General features: G+C 55.3%; 21 non-coding genes and 19 pseudogenes across 21 annotated transcripts; 11 read left to right on the forward strand and 29 right to left on the reverse strand.

Annotated features, from left to right (window-relative positions):
• Window positions 1-348: 348 nt before the first annotated feature.
• On the reverse strand, window positions 349-467 carry LOC135602430 (5S ribosomal RNA; annotated as a pseudogene).
• Window positions 468-817: 350 nt separating this feature from the next.
• On the reverse strand, window positions 818-936 carry LOC135603081 (5S ribosomal RNA; annotated as a pseudogene).
• A 650-nt stretch (window positions 937-1,586) lies between these two features.
• LOC135601462 (5S ribosomal RNA) lies at window positions 1,587-1,705 on the reverse strand. The gene has a single exon (XR_010483755.1). It is a non-coding gene; the product is annotated as a 5S ribosomal RNA (ribosomal RNA).
• A 650-nt stretch (window positions 1,706-2,355) lies between these two features.
• Window positions 2,356-2,474, reverse strand: LOC135603296 (5S ribosomal RNA; annotated as a pseudogene).
• A 350-nt stretch (window positions 2,475-2,824) lies between these two features.
• Window positions 2,825-2,943, reverse strand: LOC135601464 (5S ribosomal RNA). Its single transcript, XR_010483757.1, has one exon. It is a non-coding gene; the product is annotated as a 5S ribosomal RNA (ribosomal RNA).
• Window positions 2,944-3,293: 350 nt separating this feature from the next.
• Window positions 3,294-3,412, reverse strand: LOC135601465 (5S ribosomal RNA). Its single transcript, XR_010483758.1, has one exon. It is a non-coding gene; the product is annotated as a 5S ribosomal RNA (ribosomal RNA).
• Window positions 3,413-4,062: 650 nt separating this feature from the next.
• LOC135601466 (5S ribosomal RNA) lies at window positions 4,063-4,181 on the reverse strand. The gene has a single exon (XR_010483759.1). It is a non-coding gene; the product is annotated as a 5S ribosomal RNA (ribosomal RNA).
• A 650-nt stretch (window positions 4,182-4,831) lies between these two features.
• On the reverse strand, window positions 4,832-4,950 carry LOC135603828 (5S ribosomal RNA). The gene has a single exon (XR_010484163.1). It is a non-coding gene; the product is annotated as a 5S ribosomal RNA (ribosomal RNA).
• A 350-nt stretch (window positions 4,951-5,300) lies between these two features.
• Window positions 5,301-5,419, reverse strand: LOC135602754 (5S ribosomal RNA; annotated as a pseudogene).
• A 762-nt stretch (window positions 5,420-6,181) lies between these two features.
• Window positions 6,182-6,300, reverse strand: LOC135600862 (5S ribosomal RNA). Its single transcript, XR_010483174.1, has one exon. It is a non-coding gene; the product is annotated as a 5S ribosomal RNA (ribosomal RNA).
• Window positions 6,301-6,650: 350 nt separating this feature from the next.
• Window positions 6,651-6,769, reverse strand: LOC135602013 (5S ribosomal RNA; annotated as a pseudogene).
• A 319-nt stretch (window positions 6,770-7,088) lies between these two features.
• LOC135599893 (5S ribosomal RNA) lies at window positions 7,089-7,207 on the reverse strand. Its single transcript, XR_010482233.1, has one exon. It is a non-coding gene; the product is annotated as a 5S ribosomal RNA (ribosomal RNA).
• Window positions 7,208-7,556: 349 nt separating this feature from the next.
• Window positions 7,557-7,675, reverse strand: LOC135602080 (5S ribosomal RNA; annotated as a pseudogene).
• A 350-nt stretch (window positions 7,676-8,025) lies between these two features.
• LOC135600993 (5S ribosomal RNA) lies at window positions 8,026-8,144 on the reverse strand. The gene has a single exon (XR_010483300.1). It is a non-coding gene; the product is annotated as a 5S ribosomal RNA (ribosomal RNA).
• Window positions 8,145-8,493: 349 nt separating this feature from the next.
• LOC135601547 (5S ribosomal RNA) lies at window positions 8,494-8,612 on the reverse strand. Its single transcript, XR_010483838.1, has one exon. It is a non-coding gene; the product is annotated as a 5S ribosomal RNA (ribosomal RNA).
• Window positions 8,613-8,962: 350 nt separating this feature from the next.
• Window positions 8,963-9,081, reverse strand: LOC135601718 (5S ribosomal RNA; annotated as a pseudogene).
• Window positions 9,082-9,431: 350 nt separating this feature from the next.
• On the reverse strand, window positions 9,432-9,550 carry LOC135600995 (5S ribosomal RNA). Its single transcript, XR_010483301.1, has one exon. It is a non-coding gene; the product is annotated as a 5S ribosomal RNA (ribosomal RNA).
• A 349-nt stretch (window positions 9,551-9,899) lies between these two features.
• Window positions 9,900-10,018, reverse strand: LOC135601548 (5S ribosomal RNA). The gene has a single exon (XR_010483839.1). It is a non-coding gene; the product is annotated as a 5S ribosomal RNA (ribosomal RNA).
• A 350-nt stretch (window positions 10,019-10,368) lies between these two features.
• LOC135601719 (5S ribosomal RNA) lies at window positions 10,369-10,487 on the reverse strand (annotated as a pseudogene).
• Window positions 10,488-10,837: 350 nt separating this feature from the next.
• On the reverse strand, window positions 10,838-10,956 carry LOC135600059 (5S ribosomal RNA). Its single transcript, XR_010482393.1, has one exon. It is a non-coding gene; the product is annotated as a 5S ribosomal RNA (ribosomal RNA).
• A 349-nt stretch (window positions 10,957-11,305) lies between these two features.
• Window positions 11,306-11,424, reverse strand: LOC135601467 (5S ribosomal RNA). The gene has a single exon (XR_010483760.1). It is a non-coding gene; the product is annotated as a 5S ribosomal RNA (ribosomal RNA).
• Window positions 11,425-12,074: 650 nt separating this feature from the next.
• On the reverse strand, window positions 12,075-12,193 carry LOC135602032 (5S ribosomal RNA; annotated as a pseudogene).
• A 350-nt stretch (window positions 12,194-12,543) lies between these two features.
• Window positions 12,544-12,662, reverse strand: LOC135600061 (5S ribosomal RNA). Its single transcript, XR_010482395.1, has one exon. It is a non-coding gene; the product is annotated as a 5S ribosomal RNA (ribosomal RNA).
• Window positions 12,663-13,011: 349 nt separating this feature from the next.
• On the reverse strand, window positions 13,012-13,130 carry LOC135604174 (5S ribosomal RNA; annotated as a pseudogene).
• Window positions 13,131-13,780: 650 nt separating this feature from the next.
• On the reverse strand, window positions 13,781-13,899 carry LOC135602505 (5S ribosomal RNA; annotated as a pseudogene).
• Window positions 13,900-14,249: 350 nt separating this feature from the next.
• Window positions 14,250-14,368, reverse strand: LOC135602506 (5S ribosomal RNA; annotated as a pseudogene).
• Window positions 14,369-14,718: 350 nt separating this feature from the next.
• Window positions 14,719-14,837, reverse strand: LOC135603554 (5S ribosomal RNA; annotated as a pseudogene).
• A 350-nt stretch (window positions 14,838-15,187) lies between these two features.
• LOC135603381 (5S ribosomal RNA) lies at window positions 15,188-15,306 on the reverse strand (annotated as a pseudogene).
• A 350-nt stretch (window positions 15,307-15,656) lies between these two features.
• Window positions 15,657-15,775, reverse strand: LOC135604650 (5S ribosomal RNA). The gene has a single exon (XR_010484247.1). It is a non-coding gene; the product is annotated as a 5S ribosomal RNA (ribosomal RNA).
• Window positions 15,776-16,167: 392 nt separating this feature from the next.
• LOC135601750 (5S ribosomal RNA) lies at window positions 16,168-16,286 on the forward strand (annotated as a pseudogene).
• Window positions 16,287-16,636: 350 nt separating this feature from the next.
• Window positions 16,637-16,755, forward strand: LOC135603816 (5S ribosomal RNA). Its single transcript, XR_010484162.1, has one exon. It is a non-coding gene; the product is annotated as a 5S ribosomal RNA (ribosomal RNA).
• Window positions 16,756-17,517: 762 nt separating this feature from the next.
• Window positions 17,518-17,636, forward strand: LOC135602330 (5S ribosomal RNA; annotated as a pseudogene).
• Window positions 17,637-17,986: 350 nt separating this feature from the next.
• On the forward strand, window positions 17,987-18,105 carry LOC135600341 (5S ribosomal RNA). Its single transcript, XR_010482664.1, has one exon. It is a non-coding gene; the product is annotated as a 5S ribosomal RNA (ribosomal RNA).
• Window positions 18,106-18,453: 348 nt separating this feature from the next.
• On the forward strand, window positions 18,454-18,572 carry LOC135600367 (5S ribosomal RNA). Its single transcript, XR_010482690.1, has one exon. It is a non-coding gene; the product is annotated as a 5S ribosomal RNA (ribosomal RNA).
• Window positions 18,573-18,922: 350 nt separating this feature from the next.
• LOC135603507 (5S ribosomal RNA) lies at window positions 18,923-19,041 on the forward strand (annotated as a pseudogene).
• Window positions 19,042-19,391: 350 nt separating this feature from the next.
• LOC135600727 (5S ribosomal RNA) lies at window positions 19,392-19,510 on the forward strand. Its single transcript, XR_010483041.1, has one exon. It is a non-coding gene; the product is annotated as a 5S ribosomal RNA (ribosomal RNA).
• Window positions 19,511-19,860: 350 nt separating this feature from the next.
• LOC135602361 (5S ribosomal RNA) lies at window positions 19,861-19,978 on the forward strand (annotated as a pseudogene).
• Window positions 19,979-20,328: 350 nt separating this feature from the next.
• Window positions 20,329-20,447, forward strand: LOC135601161 (5S ribosomal RNA). Its single transcript, XR_010483463.1, has one exon. It is a non-coding gene; the product is annotated as a 5S ribosomal RNA (ribosomal RNA).
• Window positions 20,448-20,797: 350 nt separating this feature from the next.
• On the forward strand, window positions 20,798-20,916 carry LOC135601843 (5S ribosomal RNA; annotated as a pseudogene).
• A 350-nt stretch (window positions 20,917-21,266) lies between these two features.
• LOC135600424 (5S ribosomal RNA) lies at window positions 21,267-21,385 on the forward strand. Its single transcript, XR_010482746.1, has one exon. It is a non-coding gene; the product is annotated as a 5S ribosomal RNA (ribosomal RNA).
• The last annotated feature ends 295 nt before the right edge of the window (window positions 21,386-21,680 follow it).

A 21,680-nucleotide genomic window follows, 5' to 3' on the forward strand; every position in this document is an offset into this window, starting at 1 on the left:
TTCGCGAGCTTCGTCCCTCGCCTATGTGCACGTCGCGGTCGGCGCATCAACGTCCGTAGCCTCTTGCCCGTCATGAAACCGTCGGCGCTTTCTCGAACGTTCACGAAATCCCTATTGCAAGCTCTCTCCGAGCCCTAGCCCGACGACTGCGTATCGGTCACGGCAAGCGCGTGCCGGAACCATCGGCACTTTCTAGAACGATCTCCGAATCGCTATTGCGACCCCAATCCGGAAAGCTCTCTCCGAGCCCCTCGATACTGACTGCGAAGCGGTCACAGCAAATTTCCAGCCCCAAAACAATCGTCTCGAAGCTCTACGGGAGATGTTTCATATCCCGGGATGCAAAAAGGAGTGCAACACGAGGACTTCCCAGGGGCTCACCCATCATAGTACTACTCTGGCCCAAGCACGCTTAACTTCGGTGTTTTGATGGGATCTGGTGATTTAGTGCTGGCATTATCGCACCCGTTTCGCGAGCTTCGTCCCTCGCCTATGTGCACGTCGCGGTCGGCGCATCAACGTCCGGAGCCTCTTGCCCGTCACGAAACCGTCGTCGCTTTCTCGAACGTTCACGAAATCCCTATTGTAAGCTCTCTCCGAGACATAGCCCGACGACTGCGTATCGGTCACGGCAAACGCGTGCCGAAACCATCGGCACTTTCTAGAACGATCTAGGAATCGCTATTGCGACCCCAATCCAGAAAGCTCTCTTTGAGCCCCTCGATACTGACTGCGTAGCAGTCACAACAAATTTCCAGCCCCAAAACAATCGTCTCGGAGCTCTACGGGAGATGTTTCGTATCCCGGGATGCAAAAAGGAGTGCAACACGAGGACTTCCCAGGGGGTCACCCATCGTAGTACTACTCTGTCCCAAGCACGCTTAACTTCGGTGTTTTGATGGGATCCGGTGATTTAGTGCTGCCATTATCGCACCCGTTTCGCGAGCTTCGTCCCTCGCCTATGTGCACGTCGCGGTCCGCGGTCACGGCAAGCGCGTGCCGAAACCATTAGCACTTTCTAGAATGATCTCGGAATCGCTATTGCGACCCCAATCCGGAAAGCTCTCTCCGAGCCCCTCGATACTGACTGCGTAGCGGTCACAGCAAATTTCCAGCCCCAAAACAATCGTCTCGGAGCTCTACGGGTCCCCCATCCTAGTACTACTCTGGCCAAAGCACGCTTAACTTCGGAGTTTTGACGGGATCCGGTGTTTTAGTGCTGGCATTATCCCACCTGTTTCGCGTGCTTCGTCCGTCGCCTATGTGCACGTCGCGGTCGGCGTATCAATGTCCGGAGCCTCTTGCCCGTCACGAAACCGTCGGCGCTTTCTCGAACGTTCTCGAAATCCCTATTGCAAGCTCTCTCCGAGCCCTAGCCCGACGACTGCATATCGGTCACGGCAAGCGAGTGCCGAAACCATCGGCACTTTCTAGAACGATCTCAGAATCGCTATTGCGACCCCAATCCGGAAAGCTCTCTTTGAGCCCCTCGATACTGACTACATAGCAGTCACAGCAAATTTCCAGCCCCAAAACAATCGTCTCGGAGCTCTACGGGAGATGTTTCGTATCCCGGGATGCAAAAAGGAGTGCAACACGAGGACTTCCCAGGGGGTCACCCATCGTAGTACTACTCTGGCCCAAGCACGCTTAACTTCGGTGTTTTGATGGGATCCGGTGATTTAGTGCTGCCATTATCGCACCCATTTCGCGAGCTTCGTCCCTCGCCTATGTGCACGTCGCGGTCCGCGGTCACAGCAAGCGCGTTCCGAAACCATTAGCACTTTCTAGAACGATCTCGGAATCGCTATTGCGACCCCAATCCGGAAAGCTCTTTCCGAGCCCCTCGATAATGACTGCGTAGCGGTCACAGCAAATTTCCAGCCCCAAAACAATCGTCTCGGAGCTCTACGGGTCACCCATCCTAGTACTACTCTGGCCAAAGCACGCTTAACTTCGGAGTTTTCATGGGATCCGGTGTTTTTGTGCTGGCATTATCGCACCTCTTTCGCGTGCTTCGTCCCTCGCCTATGTGCACGTCGCGGTCGGCGTATCAATGTCCGGAGCCTCTTGCCCATCACGAAACCGTCGGCGCTTTCTCGAACGTTCTCGAAATCCCTATTGCAAGCTCTCTCCGAGCCCTAGCCCGACGACTGCGTATCGGTCACGACAAGCGCGTGCCGAAACCATCGGCACTTTCTAGAACTTTCTCGAAATCGCTATTGCGACCCCAATCCGGAAAGCTCTCTCCGAGCCCCTCGATACTGACTACGTAGCGGTCACAGCAAATTTCCAGCCCCAAAACAATCGTCTCGGAGCGCTATGGGGGATGTTTCGTATCCCGGGATACAAAAAGGAGTGCAACATGAGGACTTCCCAGGGGGTCACCCATCGTAGTACTACTCTGGCCCAAGCACGCTTAACTTCGGTGTTTTGATGGGATCCGGTGATTTAGTGCTGGCATTTTCGCACAAGTTTCACGAGCTTCGTCCCTCGCCTATGTGCACGTCGCGGTCGGCGCATCAACGTCCGGAGCCTCTTGCACGTCACGAAACCGTCGTCGCTTTCTCCAACGTTCACGAAATCCCTATTGCAAGCTCTCTCCGAGCCCTAGCCCGACGATTGCGTATCGATCACGGCAAGCACGTGCCGAAACCATCGACACTTTCTAGAACGACCTCGGAATCGCTATTGCGACCCCAATCCGGAAAGCTCTCTCCGAGCCCCTCGATACTGACTGCGTAGCGGTCACAGCAAATTTCCAGCCCCAAAACAATCGTCTCGGAGCTCTACGGGAGATGTTTCGTATCCCGGGATGCAAAAAGGAGTGCAACACGAGGACTTCCCAGGGGGTCACCCATCGTAGTACTACTCTGGCCCAAGCACGCTTAACTTCGGTGTTTTGATGGGATCCGGTGATTTAGTGCTGCCATTATCGCACCCGTTTCGCGAGCTTCGTCCCTCGCCTATGTGCACGTCGCGGTCCGCGCATCAACGTCCGGAGCCTCTTGCCCGTCACGAAACCGTCGGCGCTTTCTCAAACGTTCACGAAATCCATATTGCAAGCTCTCTCCGAGCCCTAGCCCGACGACTGTGTATCGGTCACGGCAAGCGCGTGCCGAAACCATCGGCACTTTCTAGAACGATCTCGGAATCGCTATTGCGACCCCTATCCGGAAAGCTCTCTCCGAGCCCCTCGATACTGACTGCGTAGCGGTCCCAGCAAATTTCCAGCCCCAAAACAATCGTCTCGGAGCTCTACGGGAGATGTTTCGTATCCCGGGATGCAAAAAGGAGTGCAACACGAGGACTTCCCAGGGGGTCACCCATCGTAGTACTACTCTGGCCCAAGCACGCTTAACTTCGGTGTTTTGATGGGATCCGGTGATTTAGTGCTGCCATTATCGCACCCGTTTCGCGAGCTTCGTCCCTCGCCTATGTGCACGTCGCGGTCCGCGGTCACGGCAAGCGCGTGCCGAAACCATTCGCACTTTCTAGAACGATCTCGGAATCGCTATTGCGACCCCAATCCGGAAAGCTCTCTCCGAGCCCCTCGATACTGACTGCGTAGCGGTCACAGCAAATTTCCAGCCCCAAAACAATCGTCTCGGAGCTCTACGGGTCACCCATCCTAGTACTACTCTGGCCAAAGCACGCTTAACTTCGGAGTTTTGACGGGATCCGGTGTTTTAGTGCTGGCATTATCGCACCTGTTTCGCGTGCTTCGTCCCTCGCCTATGTGCACGTCGCGGTCGGCGTATCAATGTCCGGAGCCTCTTGCCCGTCACGAAACCGTCGGCGCTTTCTCGAACGTTCTCGAAATCCCTATTGCAAGCTCTCTCCGAGCCCTAGCCCGACGACTGCATATCGGTCACGGCAAGCGAGTGCCGAAACCATCGGCACTTTCTAGAACGATCTCGGAATTGCTATTGCGACCCCAATCCGGAAAGCTCTCTTTGAGCCCCTCGATACTGACTGCATAGCAGTCACAGCAAATTTCCAGCCCCAAAATAATCGTCTCGGAGCTCTACAGGAGATGTTTCGTATCCCGGGATGCAAAAAGGAGTGCAACACGAGGACTTCCCAGGGGGTCACCCATCGTAGTACTACTCTGGCCCAAGCACGCTTAACTTCGGTGTTTTGATGGGATCCGGTGATTTAGTGCTGCCATTATCGCACCCGTTTCGCGAGCTTCGTCCCTCGCCTATGTGCACGTCGCGGTCCGCGGTCACGGCAAGCGCGTTCCGAAACCATTAGCACTTTCTAGAACGATCTCGGAATCGCTATTGCGACCCCAATCCGGAAAGCTCTTTCCGAGCCCCTCGATAATGACTGCGTAGCGGTCACAGCAAATTTCCAGCCCCAAAACAATCGTCTCGGAGCTCTACGGGTCACCCATCCTAGTACTACTCTGGCCAAAGCACGCTTAACTTCGGAGTTTTCATGGGATCCGGTGTTTTTGTGCTGGCATTATCGCACCTGTTTCGCGTGCTTCGTCCCTCGCCTATGTGCACGTCGCGGTCGGCGTATCAATGTCCGGAGCCTCTTGCCCATCACGAAACCGTCGGCGCTTTCTCGAACGTTCTCGAAATCCCTATTGCAATCTCTCTCCGAGCCCTAGCCCGACGACTGCGTATCGGTCACGACAAGCGCGTGCCGAAACCATCGGCACTTTCTAGAACGATCTCAAAATCGCTATTGCGACCCCAATCCGAAAAGCTCTCTCCGAGCCCCTCGATACTGACTGCGTAGCGGTCACAGCAAATTTCCAGCCCCAAAACAATCGTCTCGGAGCGCTACGGGAGATGTTTCGTATCCCGGGATGCAAAAAGGAGTGCAACACGAGGACTTCCCAGGGGGTCACCCATCATAGTACTACTCTGGCCCAAGCACGCTTAACTTCGGAGTTTTGATGGGATCCGGTGTTTTTGTGCTGGCATTATCGCACCTGTTTCGCGTGCTTCGTCCCTCGCCTATGTGCACGTCGCGGTCGGCGTATCAATGTCCGGAGCCTCTTGCCCATCACGAAACCGTCGGCGCTTTCTCGAACGTTCTCGAAATCCCTATTGCAAGCTCTCTCCGAGCGCTAGCCCGACGACTGTGTATCGGTCACGGCAAGCGCGTGCCGAAACCATCGGCACTTTCTAGAACGATCTCGAAATCGCTATTGCGACCCCAATCCGGAAAGCTCTCTCCGAGCCCCTCGATACTGACTGCGTAGCGGTCACAGCAAATTTCCAGCCCCAAAACAATCGTCTCGGAGCGCTACGGGGGATGTTTCGTATCCCGGGATGCAAAAAGGAGTGCAACACGAGGACTTCCCAGGGGGTCACGCATCGTAGTACTACTCTGGCCCAAGCACGCTTAACTTCGGTGTTTTGATGGGATCCGGTGATTTAGTGCTGGCATTATCGCACAAGTTTCGCGAGCTTCGTCCCTCGCCTATGTGCACATCGCGGTCGGCGCATCAACGTCCGGAGCCTCTTGCACGTCACGAAACCGTCGTCGCTTTCTCGAACGTTCACGAAATCCCTATTGCAAGCTCTCTCCGAGCCCTATCCCGACGATTGCGTATCGATCACGGCAAGCACGTGCCGAAACCATCGACACTTTCTAGAACGACCTCGGAATCGCTATTGCGACCCCAATCCGGAAAGCTCTCTCCGAGCCCCTCGATACTGACTGCGTAGCGGTCACAGCAAATTTCCAGCCCCAAAACAATCGTCTCGGAGCTCTACGGGTCACCCATCGTAGTACTACTCTGGCCCAAGCACGCTTAACTTCGGTGTTTTGATGGGATCCGGTGATTTAGTGCTGGAATTATCGCACCCGTTTGGCGAGCTTCGTCCCTCGCCTATGTGCACGTCGCGGTCGGCGCATCAATGTCCGGAGCCTCTTGCCCGTCACGAAACCGTCGGCGCTTTCTCGAACGTTCACGAAATCCCTATTGCAAGTTCTCTCCGAGCCCTAGCCCGACGACTGCGTATCGGTCACGGCAAGCGCGTGCCGACACCATCGGCACTTTCTAGAACGATATCGGAATCTCTATTGCGACCCCAATCCGGAAAGCTCTCTCCGAGCCCCTCGATACTGACAGCGTAGCGGTCACAGCAAATTTCCAGCCCCAAAACAATCGTCTCGGAGCTCTCCGGGAGATGTTTCGTATCCCGGGATGCAAAAAGGAGTGCAACACGAGGACTTCCCAGGGGGTCACCCATCCTAGTACTACTCTGGCCCAAGCACGCTTAACTTCGGAGTTTTGATGGGATCCGGTGTTTTAGTGCTGGCATTATCGCACCTGTTTCGCGTGCTTCGTCCCTCGCCTATGTGCACGTCGCGGTCGGCGTATCAATGTCCGGAGCCTCTTGCCCGTCACGAAACCGTCGGCGCTTTCTCGAACGTTCTCGAAATCCCTATTGCAAGCTCTCTCCGAGCCCTAGCCCGACGACTGCGTATCGGTCACGGCAAGCGCGTGCCGAAACCATCGTCACTTTCTAGAACGATCTCGGAATCGCTATTGCGACCCCAATCCAGAAAGCTCTCTCCGAGCCCCTCGATACTGACTGCGTAGCGGTAACAGCAAATTTCCAGCCCCAAAACAATCGTCTCGGAGCTCTACGGGAGATGTTTCGTATCCCGGGATGCAAAAAGGAGTGCAACACGAGGACTTCCCAAGGGGTCACCCATCGTAGTACTACTCTGGCCCAAGCACGCTTAACTTCGGTGTTTTCATGGGATCCGGTGAATTAGTGCTGGCATTATCGCACCTGTTTCGCGAGCTTCGTCCCTCGCCTATGTGCACGTCGCGGTCGGCGCATTAACATCCGTAGCCTCTTGCCCATCACAAAACCGTCGTCGCTTTCTCGAACGTTCACGAAATCCCTGTTGCAAGCTCTCTCCGAGCCCTAGCCCGACGATTGCGTATCGATCACGGCAAGCACGTGCCGGAATCGCTATTGCGACCCCAATCCGGAAAGCTCTCTCCGAGCCCTCGATACTGACTGCGTAGCGGTCACAGCAAATTTCCAGCCCCAAAACAATCGTCTCGGAGCTCTCCGGGAGATGTTTCGTATCCCGGGATGCAAAAAGGAGTGCAACACGAGGACTTCCCAGGGGGTCACCCATCCTAGTACTACTCTGGCCCAAGCACGCTTAACTTCGGTGTTTTGATGGGATCCGGTGATTTAGTGCTGGCATTATCGCACCCGTTTCGCGTGCTTCGTCCCTCGCCTATGTGCACGTCGCGGTCGTCGTATCAACGTCCGGACCCTCTTGCCCGTCACGAAACCGTCGGCGCTTTCTCGAACGTTCACAAAATCCCTATTGCAAGCTCTCTCCGAGCCCTAGCCCGACGACTGCGTATCGGTCACGGCAAGCGCGTGCCGAAACCATCGGCACTTTCTAGAACGATCTCGGAATCGCTATTGCGACCCCAATCCGGAAAGCTCTCTCCGAGCCCCGCGATACTGACTGCGTAGTGGTCACAGCAAATTTCCAGCCCCAAACAATCGTCTCGGAGCTCTACGGGAGATGTTTCGTATCCCGGGATGCAAAAATGAGTGCAACAAGAGGACTTCCCAGGGGGTCACCCATCCTAGTACTACTCTGGCCCAAGCACGCTTAACTTCAGAGTTTTGATGGGATCCGGTGATTTAGTGCGAGCATTATCGCACCCGTTTCGCGTGCTTCGTCCCTCGCCTATATGCACGTCGCGGTCGGCGTATCAATTTCCGAAGCCTCTTGCCCGTCACGAAACCGTCGGCGCTTTCTCGGACGTTCTCGAAATCCCTATTGCAAGCTCTCTCCGAGCCCTAGCCCGACGACTGCGTATCGGTCACGGCAAGCACGTGCCGAAACCATCGGCACTTTCTAGAACGATATCAGAATCGCTATTGCGACCCCAATCCGGAAAGCTCTCTCCGAGCCCCTCGATACTGACTGCGTAGCGGTCACAGCAAATTTCCAGCCCCAAAACAATCATCTCGGAGCTCTACGGGAGATGTTTTGAATCCCGGGATGCAAAAAGGAGTGCAACACGAGGACTTCCCAGGGAGTCACCCATCGTAGTACTACTCAGGCCCAAGCACGCTTAACTTCGGTGTTTTGATGGGATCCGGTGATTTAGTGCTGGCATTATCGCACCCATTTCGCGAGCTTCGTCCCTCGCCTATGTGCACGTCGCGGTCGGCGCATCAACGTCCGGAGCCTTTTGACCGTCACGAAACCGTCGGCGCTTTCTCGAACGTTCACGAAATCCCTATTGCAAGCTCTCTCCGAGCCCTAGCCCGACGACTGCGTATCGGTCACGGCAAGCGCGTGCCGAAACCATCGGCACTTTCTAGAACGATCTCGGAATCGCTATTGCGACCCCAATCCGGAAAGCTCTCTCCGAGCCCCTCGATACTGACTGCGTAGTGGTCACAGCAAATTTCCAGCCCCAAACAATCGTCTCGGAGCTCTACGGGAGATGTTTCGTATCCCGGGATGCAAAAAGGAGTGCAACAGGAGGACTTCCCAGGGGGTCACCCATCCTAGTACTACTCTGGCCCAAGCACGCTTAACTTCAGAGTTTTGATGGGATCCGGTGATTTAGTGCTAGCATTATCGCACCCGTTTCGCGAGCTTCGTCCCTCGCCTATATGCACGTCGCGGTCGGCGTATCAATTTCCGGAGCCTCTTGCCCGTCACGAAACCATCGGCGCTTTCTCGAACGTTCTCGAAATCCCTATTGCAAGCTCTCTCCGAGCCCTAGCCCGACGACTGCGTATCGGTCACGGCAAGCGCGTGCCGAAACCATCGGCACTTTCTAGAACGATATCAGAATCGCTATTGCGACCCCAATCTGGAAAGCTCTCTCCGAGCCCCTCGATACTGACAGCGTAGCGGTCACAGCAAATTTCCAGCCCCAAAACAATCGTCTCGGAGCTCTACGGGAGATGTTTTGAATCCCGGGATGCAAAAAGGAGTGCAACACGAGGACTTCCCAGGGGGTCACCAATCGTAGTACTACTCTGGCCCAAGCACGCTTAACTTCGGTGTTTTGATGGGATCCGGTGATTTAGTGCTGGCATTATCGCACCCGTTTCACGAGCTTCGTCCCTCGCCTATGTGCACGACGCGGTCGGCGCATCAACGTCCGGAGCCGTTTGCCCGTCACGAAACCGTCGGCGCTTTCTCGAACGTTCACGAAATCCCTATTGCAAGCTCTCTCCGAGCCCTAGCCCGACGACTGAGTATCGGTCACGGCAAGCGCGTGCCGAAACCATCGGCACTTTCTAGAACGATCTCGAAATCGCTATTGCGACCCCAATCCGGAAAGCTCTCTCCGAGCCCCTCGATACTGACTGCGTAGCGGTCACAGCAAATTTCCAGCCCCAAAACAATCATCTCGGAGCTCTACGGGAGATGTTTTGAATCCCGGGATGCAAAAAGGAGTGCAACACGAGGACTTCCCAGGGAGTCACCCATCGTAGTACTACTCAGGCCCAAGCACGCTTAACTTCGGTGTTTTGATGGGATCCGGTGATTTAGTGCTGGCATTATCGCACCCATTTCGCGAGCTTCGTCCCTCGCCTATGTGCACGTCGCGGTCGGCGCATCAACGTCCGGAGCCTTTTGACCGTCACGAAACCGTCGGCGCTTTCTCGAACGTTCACGAAATCCCTATTGCAAGCTCTCTCCGAGCCCTAGCCCGACGACTGCGTATCGGTCACGGCAAGCGCGTGCCGAAACCATCGGCACTTTCTAGAACGATCTCGGAATCGCTATTGCGACCCCAATCCGGAAAGCTCTCTCCGAGCCCCTCGATACTGACTGCGTAGTGGTCACAGCAAATTTCCAGCCCCAAACAATCGTCTCGGAGCTCTACGGGAGATGTTTCGTATCCCGGGATGCAAAAAGGAGTGCAACAGGAGGACTTCCCAGGGGGTCACCCATCCTAGTACTACTCTGGCCCAAGCACGCTTAACTTCAGAGTTTTGATGGGATCCGGTGATTTAGTGCTAGCATTATCGCACCCGTTTCGCGAGCTTCGTCCCTCGCCTATGTGCACGTCGCTGTCGGCGTATCAATTTCCGGAGCCTCTTGCCCGTCACGAAACCATCGGCGCTTTCTCGAACGTTCTCGAAATCCCTATTGCAAGCTCTCTCCGAGCCATAGCCCGACGACTGCGTATCGGTCACGGCAAGCGCGTGCCGAAACCATCGGCACTTTCTAGAACGATATCAGAATCGCTATTGCGACCCCAATCTGGAAAGCTCTCTCCGAGCCCCTCGATACTGACAGCGTAGCGGTCACAGCAAATTTCCAGCCCCAAAACAATCATCTCGGAGCTCTACGGGAGATGTTTTGAATCCCGGGATGCAAAAAGGAGTGCAACACGAGGACTTCCCAGGGGGTCACCAATCGTAGTACTACTCTGGCCCAAGCACGCTTAACTTCGGTGTTTTGATGGGATCCGGTGATTTAGTGCTGGCATTATCGCACCCGTTTCACGAGCTTCGTCCCTCGCCTATGTGCACGTCGCGGTCGGCGCATCAACGTCCGGAGCCGTTTGCCCGTCACGAAACCGTCGGGGCTTTCTCGAACGTTCACGAAATCCCTATTGCAAGCTCTCTCCGAGCCCTAGCCCGACGACTGAGTATCGGTCACGGCAAGCGCGTGCCGAAACCATCGGCACTTTCTAGAACGATCTCGAAATCGCTATTGCGACCCCAATCCGGAAAGCTCTCTCCGAGCCCCTCGATACTGACTGCATAGCGGTCACAGCAAATTTCCAGCCCCAAAACAATCGTCTCGGAGCTCTACGGGAGATGTTTCATATCCCGGGATGCAAAAAGGAGTGCAACACGAGGACTTCCCAGGGGGTCACCCATCATAGTACTACTCTGGCCCAAGCACGCTTAACTTCGGTGTTTTGATGGGATCCGGTGATTTAGTGCTGGCATTATCGCACCCGTTTCGCGAGCTTCATCCCTCGCCTATGTGCACGTCGCGGTCGGCGCATCAACGTCCGGAGCCTCTTGCCCATCACGAAACCGTCGTCGCTTTCTCGAACGTTCACGAAATCCCTATTGCAAGCTCTCTCCGAGCCCTAGCCCGACGACTACGTATCGATCACGGCAAGCGCGTGCCGAAACTATCGGCACTTTCTAGAACGATCTAGGAATCGCTATTGCGACCCCAATCCGGAAAGCTCTCTTTGAGCCCCTCGATACTGACTGCGTAGCAGTCACAGCAAATTTCCAGCCCAAAACACTCGTCTCGGAGCTCTACGGGAGATGTTTCGTATCGCGGGATGCAAAAAGGAGTGCAACACGAGGACTTCCCAGGGGGTCACCCATCGTAGTACTACTCTGGCCCAAGCACGCTTAACTTCGGTGTTTTGATGGGATCCGGTGATTTAGTGCTGCCATTATCGCACCCGTTTCGCGAGCTTCGTCCCTCGCCTATGTGCACGTCGCGGTCCGCGGTCACGGCAAGCGCGTGCCGAAACCATTAGCACTTTCTAGAACGATCTCGGAATCGCTATTGCGACCCCAATCCGGAAAGCTCTCTCCGAGCCCCTCGATACTGACTGCGTAGCGGTCACAGCAAATTTCCAGCCCCAAAACAATCGTCTCGGAGCTCTACGGGTCACCCATCCTAGTACTACTCTGGCCAAAGCACGCTTAACTTCGGAGTTTTGATGGGATCCGGTGTTTTTGTGCTGGCATTATCGCACCTGTTTCGCGTGCTTCGTCCCTCGCCTATGTGCACGTCACGGTCGGCGTATCAATGTCCGGAGCCTCTTGCCCGTCACGAAACTGTCGGCGCTTTCTCGAACGTTCTCGAAATCCCTATTGCAAGCTCTCTCCGAGCCCTAGCCCGACGACTGAGTATCGGTCACGGCAAGCGCGTGCCGAAACCATCGGTACTTTCTAGAATGATCTCGAAATCGCTATTGCGACCCCAATCGTGAAAGTTCTCTCCGAGCCCCTCGATACTGACTGCGTAGCGGTCACAGCAAATTTCCAGCCCCAAAACAATCGTCTCGGAGCGCTACGGGGGATGTTTCGTATCCCGGGATGCAAAATGGAGTGCAAAACGAGGACTTCCCAGGGGGTCACCCATCGTAGTACTACTCTGGCCCAAGCACGCTTAACTTCGGTGTTTTGATAGGATCTGGTGATTTAGTGCTGGTATTATCGCACCCGTTTCGCGAGCTTCGTCCCTCGCCTATGTGCACGTCGCGGTCGGCGCATCCACGTCCGGAGCCTCTTGCCCGTCACGAAACCGTCGTCGCTTTCTCGAACGTTCACGAAATCCCTATTGCAAGCTCTCTCCGAGCCCTAGCCCGACGACTGCGTATCGGTCACGGCAAGCGCGTGCCAAAACCATCGGCACTTTCTAGAACGATCTCGGAATCGCTATTGCGACCCCAATCCAGAAAGCTCTCTCCGAGCCCCTCGATACTGACTGCGTAGCGGTCACAGCAAATTTCCAGCCCCAAAACAATCGTCTCGGAGCTCTACGGGAGATGTTTCATATCCCGGGATGCAAAAAGGAGTGCAACACGAGGACTTCCCAGGGGGTCACCCATCATAGTACTACTCTGGCCCAAGCACGCTTAACTTCGGTGTTTTGATGGGATCCGGTGATTTAGTGCTGGCATTATCGCACCCGTTTCGCGAGCTTCATCCCTCGCCTATGTGCACGTCGCGGTCGGCGCATCAACGTCCGGAGCCTCTTGCCCATCACGAAACCGTCGTCGCTTTCTCGAACGTTCACGAAATCCCTATTACAAGCTCTCTCCGAGCCCTAGCCCGACGACTGCGTATCGGTCACAGCAAGCGCGTGCCGAAACCATCGGCACTTTCTAGAACGATCTAGGAATCGCTATTGCGACCCCAATCCGGAAAGCTCTCTTTGAGCCCCTCGATACTGACTGCGTAGCAGTCATAGCAAATTTCCAGCCCAAAACAATCGTCTCGGAGCTCTACGGGAGATGTTTCGTATCCCGGGATGCAAAAAGGAGTGCAACACGAGGACTTCCCAGGGGTTCACCCATCGTAGTACTACTCTGGCCCAAGCACGCTTAACTTCAGTGTTTTGATGGTATCCGGTGATTTAGTGCTGCCATTATCGCACCCGTTTCGCGAGCTTCGTCCCTCGCCTATGTGCACGTCGCGGTCCGCGGTCACGGCAAGCGCGTGCCGAAACCATTAGCACTTTCTAGAACGATCTCGGAATAGCTATTGCGACCCCAATCCGGAAAGCTCTCTCCGAGCCCCTCGATACTGACTGCGTAGCGGTCACAGCAAATTTCCAGCCCCAAAACAATCGTCTCGGAGCTCTACGGGTCACCCATCCGAGTACTACTCTGGCTAAAGCACGCTTAACTTCGGAGTTTTGATGGGATCCGGTGTTTTTGTGCTGGCATTATCGCACCTGTTTCGCGTGCTTCGTCCCTCGCCTATGTGCACGTCGCGGTCGGCGTATCAATGTCCGGAGCCTCTTGCCCGTCACGAAACAGTCGGCGCTTTCTCGAACGTTCTCGAAATCCCTATGGCAAGCTCTCTCCGAGCCCTAGCCCGACGACTGCGTATCGGTCACGGCAAGCACGTGCCGAAACCATCGGCACTTTCTAGAACGATCTCGGAATCGCTATTGCGACCCCAATCCGGAAAGCTCTCTCCGAGACCCTCGATACTGACTGCGTAGCGGTCACAGCAAATTTCCAGCCTCAAAACAATCGTCTCGGAGCGCTACGGGAGATGTTTTGTATCCCGGGATGCAAAAAGGAGTGCAACATGAGGACTTCCCAGGGGGTCACCCATCGTAGTACTACTCTGGCCCAAGCACGCTTAACTTCGGTGTTTTGATAGGATCCGGTGATTTAGTGCTGGCATTATCGCACCCGTTTCGCGAGCTTCGTCTCTCGCCTATGTGCACGTCGCGGTCCGCGCATCAACGTCCGGAGCTTTTTGCCCATCACGAAACCGTCGGCGCTTTCTCGAACGTTCACAAAATCCCTATTGCAAGCTCTCTCCGAGCCCTAGCCCGACGAATGCGTATCGGTCACGGCAAGCGCGTGCCGAAACCATCGGCACTTTCTAGAACGATCTCGGAATCGCTATTGCGACCCCAATCCGGAAAGCTCTCTCCGAGCCCCTCGATACTGACAGCGTAGCGGTCACAGCAAATTTCCAGCCCCAAAACAATCGTCTCGGAGCGCTACGGGAGATGTTTTGTATCCCGGGATGCAAAAAGGAGTGCAACATGAGGACTTCCCAGGGGGTCACCCATCGTAGTACTACTCTGGCCCAAGCACGCTTAACTTCGGTGTTTTGATAGGATCCGGTGATTTAGTGCTGGCATTATCGCACCCGTTTCGCGAGCTTCGTCCCTCGCCTATATGCACGTCGCGGTCCACGCATCAACGTCCGGATCTTTTTGCCCATCACGAAACCGTCGGCGCTTTCTCGAACGTTCACAAAATCCCTATTGCAAGCTCTCTCCGAGCCCTAGCCCGACGAATGCATATCGGTCACGGCAAGCGCGTGCCGAAACCATCGGCACTTTCTAGAACGATCTCGGAATCGCTATTGCGACCCCAATCCGGAAAGCTCTCTCCGAGCCCCTCGATACTGACTGCGTAGCGGTCACAGCAAATTTCCAGCCCCAAAACATTCATCTCGGAGCGCTACGGGAGATGTTTTGTATCCCGGGATGCAAAAAGGAGTGCAACATGAGGACTTCCCAGGGGGTCACCCATCGTAGTACTACTCTGGCCCAAGCACGCTTAACTTCGGTGTTTTGATAGGATCCGGTTATTTAGTGCTGGCATTATCGCACCCGTTTCGCGAGCTTCGTCCCTCGCCTATGTGCACGTCGCGGTCCACGCATCAACGTCCGGATCTTTTTGCCCATCACGAAACCGTCGGCGCTTTCTCGAACGTTCACAAAATCCCTATTGCAAGCTCTCTCCGAGCCCTAGCCCGACGAATGCGTATCGGTCACGGCAAGCGCGTGCCGAAACCATCGGCACTTTCTAGAACGATCTCGGAATCGCTATTGCGACCCCAATCCGGAAAGCTCTCTCCGAGCCCCTCGATACTGACTGCGTAGCGGTCACAGCAAATTTCCAGCCCCAAAACAATCGTCTCGGAGCGCTACGGGAGATGTTTTGTATCCCGGGATGCAAAAAGGAGTGCAACATGAGGACTTCCCAGGGGGTCACCCATCGTAGTACTACTCTGGCCCAAGCACGCTTAACTTCGGTGTTTTGATAGGATCCGATGATTTAGTGCTGGCATTATCGCACCCGTTTCGCGAGCTTCGTCCCTCGCCTATGTGCACGTCGCGGTCCGCGCATCAACGTCCGGAGCTTTTTGCCCATCACGAAACCGTCGGCGCTTTCTCGAACGTTCACAAAATCCCTATTGCAAGCTCTCTCCGAGCCCTAGCCCGACGAATGCGTATCGGTCACGGCAAGCGCGTGCCGAAACCATCGGCACTTTCTAGAAAGATCTCGGAATCGCTATTGCGACCCCAATCCGGAAAGCTCTCTCCGAGCCCCTCGATACTGACTGCGTAGCGGTCACAGCAAATTTCCAGCCCCAAAACAATCGTCTCGGAGCGCTACGGGAGATGTTTCGTATCCCGGGATGCAAAAAGGAGTGCAACACGAGGACTTCCCAGGGGGTCACCCATCCTAGTACTATTCTGGCCCAAGCACGCTTAACTTCGGAGTTTTGATGGGATCCGGTGTTTTTGTGCTGGCATTATCGCACCTGTTTCGCGTGCTTCGTCCCTCGCCTATGTGCACGTCGCGGTCGGCGTATCAATGACCGGAGCTTCTTGCCCGTCACGAAACCGTCGGCGCTTGTTTTGGGGCTGGAAATTTGCTGTGACCGCTACGCAGTCAGTATCGAGGGGCTCGGAGAGAGCTTTCCGGATTGGGGTCGCAATAGCGATTCCGAGATCGTTCTAGAAAGTGCCGATGGTTTCGGCACGCGCTTGCCGTGACCGATACGCATTCGTCGGGCTAGGGCTCGGAGAGAGCTTGCAATAGGGATTTCGAGAACGTTCGAGAAAGCGCCGACGGTTTCGTGACGGGCAAGAGGCTCCGGACATTGATACGCCGACCGCGACGTGCACATAGGCGAGGGACGAAGCACGCGAAATGGGTGCGATAATGCTAGCACTAAATCACCGGATCCCATCAAAACTCCGAAGTTAAGCATGCTTGGGCCAGAGTAGTACTAGGATGGGTGACACCCTGGGAAGTCCTCGTGTTGCACTCCTTTTTGCATCCCGGGATACGAAACATCTCCCGTAGAGCTACGAGACGATTGTTTTGGGGCTGGAAATTTGCTGTGACTGCTACGCAGTCAGTATCGAGGGGCTCGGAGAGAGCTTTCCGGATTGGGGTCGCAATAGCGATTCCGATATCGTTCTAGAAAGTGCCGATGGTTTCGGTACGCGCTTGCCGTGACCGATACGCAGTCATATGGCTAGGGCTCGGAGAGAGCTTGCAATAGGGATTTCGAGAATGTTCGAGAATGCGCCGACGGTTTCGTGACGGGCAAGAGGCTCTGGATATTGATACGCCGACCGCGACGTGCACATAGGCGAGGGACGAAGCACGCGAAACAGGTGCGATAATGCCAGCACAAAAACACCGGATCCCATCAAAACTCCGAAGTTAAGCGTGCTTGGGCCAGAGTAGTACTAGGATGGGTGACCCCTTGGGAAGTCCTCGTGTTGCACTCCTTTTTGCATCCCGGGATACGAAACATCTCCCGTAGAGCTCCGAGATGATTGTTTTGGGGCTGGAAATTTGCTGTGACCGCTACGCAGTCAGTATCGAGGGGCTCGGAGAGAGCTTTCCGGATTGGGGTCGCAATAGCGATTCCGAGATCGTTCTAGAAAGTGCCGATGGTTTCGGCACGCGCTTGCCGTGACCGATATGCATTCGTCGGGCTAGGGCTCGGAGAGAGCTTGCAATAGGGATTTCGTGAACGTTCGAGAAAGCGACGACGGTTTCGTGACGGGCAAGAGGCTCCGGACATTGATACGCCGATCGAGACGTGCACATAGGCGAGGGACGAAGCACGCGAAATAGGTGCGATAATGCCAGCACAAAAACACCGGATCCCATCAAAACTCCGAAGTTAAGCGTGCTTTGGCCAGAGTAATACTAGGATGTGTGACCCGTAGAGCTCCGAGACGATTGTTTTGGGGCTGGAAATTTGCTGTGACCGCTACGCAGTCAGTATCGAGGGGCTCGGAGAGAGCTTTCCGGATTGGGGTTGCAATAGCGATTCCGAGATCGTTCTAGAAAGTGTCGATGGTTTCGGCACGTGCTTGCAGTGATCGATACGCAATCGTCGGGCTAGGGCTCGGAGAGAGCTTGCAATAGGGATTTCGTGAACGTTCGAGAAAGCGACGACGGTTTCGTGACGGGCAAGAGGCTCCGGACGTTGATGCGCCGACCGCGACGTGCACATAGGCGAGGGACGAAGCTCGCGAAACGGTTGTGATAATGCCAGCACTAAATCACCGGATCCCATCAAAACACCGAATTTAAGCGTGCTTGGGCCAGAGTAGTACTAGGATGGGTGACCCCCTGGGAAGTCCTCGTGTTGCACTCCTTTTTGCATCCCGGGATACGAAACATCTCCCGTAGAGCTCCGAGACGATTGTTTTGGGGCTGTAAATTTGCTGTGACCGCTACGCAGTCAGTATCGAGGGGCTCCGAGAGAGCTTTCCGGATTGGGGTCGCAATAGCGATTCCGAGATCGTTCTAGAATGTGCCGATGCTTTCGGCACGTGCTTGCCGTGATCGATACGCAATCGTCGGGCTAGGGCTCGGAGAGAGCTTGCAATAGGGATTTCGTGAACGTTCGAGAAAGCGACGACGGTTTCTTGACGGGCAAGAGGCTCCGGACGTGGATGCGCCGACCGCGACGTGCACACAGGCGAGGGACGAAGCTCGCGAAACGGGTGCGATAATGCCAGCACTAAATCACCGGATCCCATCAAAACACCGAAGTTAAGCGTGCTTGGGCCAGAGTAGTACTACGATGGGTGACCCCTTGGGAAGTCCTCGTGTTGCACTCCTTTTTGCATCCCGGGACACGAAACATCTCCCGTAGAGCTCCGAGACGATTGTTTTGGGGCTGGAAATTTGCTGTGACCGCTACGCAGTCAGTATCGAGGGGCTCGGAGAGCTTTCCGGATTGGTGTCGCAATAGCGATTCCGGGATCGTTCTAGAAAGTGCCGATGGTTTCGGCACGCGCTTGCCGTGACCGATATGCAGTCGTCGGGCTAGGGCTCGGAGAGAGCTTGCAATAGGGATTTCGAGAACGTTCGAGAAAGCGCCGGCGGTTTCGTGACGGGCAAGAGGCTGCGGACATTGATACGCCGACCGCGACGTGCACATAGGCGAGGGACGAAGCACGCGAAACGGGTGCGATAATGGCAGCACTAAATCACCAGATCCCATCAAAACTCCGAAGTTAAGCGTGCTTGGGCTAGAGTAGTACTAGGATGGGTGACCCCCTGGGAAGTCCTCGTGTTGCACTCCTTTTTGCATCCCGGGATACGAAACATCTCCCGTAGAGCTCCGAGACGATTCTTTTGGGGCTGGAAATTTGCTGTGACCGCTACGTAGTCAGTATCGAGGGGCTCGGAGAGAGCTTTTCGGATTGGGGTCGCAATAGCGATTCCGAGATCGTTCTAGAAAGTGCCGATGTTTTCGGCACGCGCTTGCCGTGACCGATACGCAGTCGTCGGGCTAGGGCTCGGAGAGAGCTTGCAATAGGGATTTCGTGAACGTTCGAGAAAGCGCCGACGGTTTCGTGATGGGCAAGAGGCTCCGGACGTTGATACGCCGACCGCGACGTGCACATAGGCGAGGGACGAAGCACGCGAAACGGGTGCGATAATGCCAGCACTAAATCACCGGATCCCATCAAAACACCGAAGTTAAACCTGCTTCGGCCAGAGTAGTACTACGATGGGTGACCCCCTGGGAAGTCCTCGTGTTGCACTCCTTTTTACATCCCGGGATACGAAACATCTCCCGTAGAGCTCCGAGACGATTGTTTTGGGGCTGGAAATTTGCTGTGACCGCTACGCAGTCAGTATCGAGGGGCTCGGAGAGAGCTTTCCGGATTGGGGTCGCAATAGCGATTCCGAGATCGTTCTAGAAAGTGCTGATGGTTTCGGCACGTGCTTGCCGTGACCGATACGCAGTCGTCGGGCTAGGGCTCGGAGAGAGCTTGCAATAGGGATTTCGAGAACGTTCGAGAAAGCGCCGACGGTTTCGTGACGGGCAAGAGGCTCCGGACATTGATACGCCGACCGCGACGTGCACATAGGCGAGGAACGAAGCACGCGAAACAGGTGCGATAATGCCAGCACTAAAACACCGGATCCCATCAAAACTCCGAAGTTAAGCGTGCTTGGGCCAGAGTAGTACTAGGATGGGTGACCCCCTAGGAAGTCCTCGTGTTGAACTCCTTTTTGCATCCCGGGATACGAAACATCTCCCGTAGAGCTCCGAGACGATTGTTTTGGGGCTGGAAATTTGCTGTGACCGCTACGCAGTCAGTATCGAGGGGCTCGGAGAGAGCTTTCCGGATTGGGGTCGCAATAGCGATTCTGAGATCGTTCTAGAAAGTGCCGATGGTTTCGGCACGCGCTTGCCGTGACCGATACGCAATCGTCGGGCTAGGGCTCGGAGAGAGCTTGCAATAGGGATTTTGTGAACATTCGAGAAAGCGCCGACGGTTTCGTGACGGGCAAGAGGCTCCGGATGTTGATGCGCCGACCGCGACGTGCACATAGGCGAGGGACGAAGCTCGCGAAACAGGTGCGATAATGCAGCACTAAATCACCGGATCCCATCAAAACGCCGAAGTTAAGCGTGCTTGCGCCAGAGTAGTACTACGATGGGTGACCCCCTGGGAAGTCCTCGTGTTGCACTCCTTTCTGCATCCCGGGATACGAAACATCTCCCGTAGAGCTCCGAGACGATTGTTTTGGGGCTGGAAATTTGCTGTGATCGCTACGCAGTCAGTATCGAGGGGCTCGGAGAGAGCTTTCCGGATTGGGGTCGCAATAGCGATTCCGAGATCGTTCTAGAAAGTGTCGATGGTTTCGGCACGTGCTTGCCGTGATCGATACGCAATCGTCGGGCTAGGGCTCGGAGAGAGCTTGCAATAGGGATTTCGTGAACGTTCGAGAAAGCGACGACGGTTTCGTGACGGGCAAGAGGCTCCGGACGTTGATGCGCCGACCGTGACGTGCACTTAGGCGAGGGACGTAGCTCGCGAAACGGTTGTGATAATGCCAGCACTAAATCACCGGATCCCATCAAAACACCGAAGTTAAGCGTGCTTGGGCCAGAGTAGTACTACGATGGGTGACCCCCTGGGAAGTCCTCGTGTTGCACTCCTTTTTGCATCCCGGGATACGAAACATCTCCCGTAGAGCTCTGAGACGATTGTTTTGGGGCTGGAAATTTGCTGTGACTGCTACGCAGTCAGTATCGAGGGGCTCGGAGAGAGCTTTCCGGATTGGGGTCGCAATAGCGATTCCGAGATCGTTCTAGAAAGTGTCGATGGATTCGGCACGTGCTTGCCGTGATCGATACGCAATCGTCGGGCTAGGGCTCGGAGAGAGCTTGCAATAGGGATTTCGTGAACGTTCGAGAAAGCGACGACGGTTTCGTGACGGGCAAGAGGCTCCGGACGTTGATGCGCCGACCGCGACGTGCACATAGGCGAGGGACGAAGCTCGCGAAACGGTTGTGATAATGCCAGCACTAAATCACCGGATCCCATCAAAACACCGAAGTTAAGCGTGCTTGGGCCAGAGTTGTACTACGATGGGTGACCCCCTGGGAAGTCCTCGTGTTGCACTCCTTTTTGCATCCCAGGATACGAAACATCTCCCGTAGAGCTCCGAGACGATTGTTTTGCGGCTGGAAATTTGCTGTGACCGCTACGCAGTCAGTATCGAGGGCCTCGGAGAGAGCTTTCCGGATTGTGGTCGCAATAGCGATTCCGAGATCGTTCTAGAAAGTGCCGATGGTTTCGGCACGCGCTTGCCGTGACCGATACGCAATCGTCGGGCTAGGGCTCGGAGAGAGCTTGCAATAGGGATTTCGTGAACGTTCGAGAAAGCACCGACGGTTTCGTGACGGGCAAGAGGCTCCGGACGTTGATGCGCCGACCGCGACGTGCACATAGGCGAGGGACGAAGCTCGCGAAATAGGTGCGATAATGCAAGCACAAAAACACCGGATCCCATCAAAACTCCGAAGTTAAGCGTGCTTGGGCCAGAGTAGTACTAGGATGGGTGACCCCCTGGGAAGTCCTCGTGTTGCACTCCTTTTTGCATCCCGGGATACGAAACATCCCCCGTAGCGCTCCGAGACGATTGTTTTGGGGCTGGAAATTTGCTGTGACCGCTACGCAGTCAGTATCGAGGGGCTCGGAGAGAGCTTTCCGGATTGGGGTCGCAATAGCGATTCCGAGATCGTTCTAGAAAGTGCCGATGGTTTCAGCATGCGCTTGCCGTGACCGATACGCAGTCGTCGGGCTAGGGCTCGGAGAGATCTTGCAATAGGGATTTCGAGAACGTTCGAGAAAGCGCCGACGGTTTCGTGACGGGCAAGAGGCTCCGG

The sequence above is a fragment of the Musa acuminata genome, chromosome BXJ2-1, assembly GCF_036884655.1.
Source record: "Musa acuminata AAA Group cultivar baxijiao chromosome BXJ2-1, Cavendish_Baxijiao_AAA, whole genome shotgun sequence".
In the NCBI taxonomy this organism is placed as follows: domain Eukaryota; kingdom Viridiplantae; phylum Streptophyta; class Magnoliopsida; order Zingiberales; family Musaceae; genus Musa; species Musa acuminata.